Below are 1963 nucleotides of genomic sequence, written 5' to 3'. Positions count from 1 at the left end.
ATTACATCTACCAATGTTGTACCCCAACATATTTGTAGATATAAAATACATATACAGTTTAAATCATGAAAAACGTGTATAAAATCATTCATCCAACATAGACAGCAAGTATTCAGATAATATGCACACATAGCACGTAATTTATATAAAATACTTCATATCTATGTGTAAGATGAAAGTAACTATGCACTCACTTGAAAGATGGTGAATTGGTACTCGAACAACACTTCGTTATCTCAAAACAATTTTTCCTTGACCAAAACCTAGTATCAATACCACTAGAGTTTAGTTTTAACGTTAATCGCGACTAATTAATAGTCTAGCTATTATTATTATTATATAAGCGTTAAATAACGCCCAATATAACTCATAATAATAGCCCAAATAATTATTTTAAGAACCTAATAACACTACTATAATTATTTAAAAGTTATATTAAAAATTGCGTAGGCGTAGCTCACTTACAACGGATTTTAAAGAAAACCGGGTTTTGCTCGGAGCAGCGTTTCCGAACCGAAAGACCCATTTTCTCGGGACTCCGTGAGCCTCGGGGCTTCCTTAGGGTGCTAGGGATTTTTCCTAGGGTTTAGAGGGTTAAAATGGGTAGTGAGAGAAAGTAGAGAGAGAAAGGAATGAAGAAATGAGTGATTTCCTCGGCACCCCTTGCAGGGTATATATAGGGGCCGAAGTTCGGATCTATGCGGGGCGTAACTTCGGATAAGGGTGCCAGCTCGCACCAGATGGATCGCACTCGCAAGAGGATCAGGTCCGAAGGTACGCTGGGCGTACTAGCCTTGGACGTGGGGCTTAGGGCGAAGCGAGGCTACGTGGCGTTCATCGGATGCGAGACCGTGGGGTGCAAGGGAAGGCTGGGATTGAGCCACATCATCACGTCTTGCATCAGATTTTGCAAATTGTACTCTCGACTTTAGAAATTCGTAACTTTCACATACGAGCTCCGTTTTCAACGTTCTTTATATCCACGCGTAGGCGGGAAAGTACTCTACAACTTTCGTTTAGACTCCGTCGGCTAATTTTGAATTTATTTTAAAAGTTATATTTTTAACAGGCCGGGACAGGATTGGTCCGTTAAAAATTCATAACTTCTTCATCCGACGTCCGTTTTCGTCTGTCTTTTCATCGTTATGCTACTATTAACAAGATCTTCGATTCTCGTTTAGGTTGTGTCGGCAAAAAACTTCTCGATCTAATATTCGAACTTCGGGTTGTACACTGCTAAGCCGAAACTTCGTAAAATCATAACTTCCTCATACGAAGTCAGATTTGGGCGTTCTTTCTATGGACGCTATCGGTTTAGCGTTTTCTATGACCTTCGTTTAGATCGCTAAGGCTAAAACTCGCTCTATCATGAATTCACTATTTACGCTTCCCGGTATCGTGCCTGTTCCATCACGAAACTTCGACGGGTCATCACTTCTTCGTTATAACTCGGATTTCGGCGTTCTTTATATCTCCGGAATCCTTGTTTCGACCACTACAACTTTAAGTAAAGATATCGGGTTTATCTCACACTTTAATTTTGACGCTAATTTTTATTCTTTATTAATTATGCATTTATAATTAAACAATAAGCATATAAATTCACATAATTCACAAAATACTCAAATATTTATCTTTATTACATCAAAAGAGTTACAATAGTTGACCTAGACTATTATATCGTCTAAAAATGATTAGCCCCGAAACCCGGGCGTTACAATTCTCTCCCCCTTAGGATTATTCCGTCCCGGAATCATGCATCAGCAAACAGATGCGGATAGCGACTCATCTTGTCACTCTCTGTTTCCCAAGTGAGATTCGGCCCATTCAAATGTTTCCATCAGACTAGCTCTAAGTCGACCATCTTGCATCGTAACTTCTTAGTCTTACGGTCAACGATTGCCCCAGGCTCTTCAATCAGCCTCTTGTTTTCATCCATTCTTAGCTCTGAGATCGGAATTAT

The sequence above is a fragment of the Lactuca virosa genome, chromosome 7 (assembly GCF_052849685.1).
Source record: "Lactuca virosa cultivar CGN04683 chromosome 7, Lactuca_virosa_CGN04683_v6, whole genome shotgun sequence".
NCBI classification, from domain to species: Eukaryota; Viridiplantae; Streptophyta; class Magnoliopsida; order Asterales; family Asteraceae; genus Lactuca; species Lactuca virosa.
Note: the sequence above shows the minus strand (reverse complement) of the source record.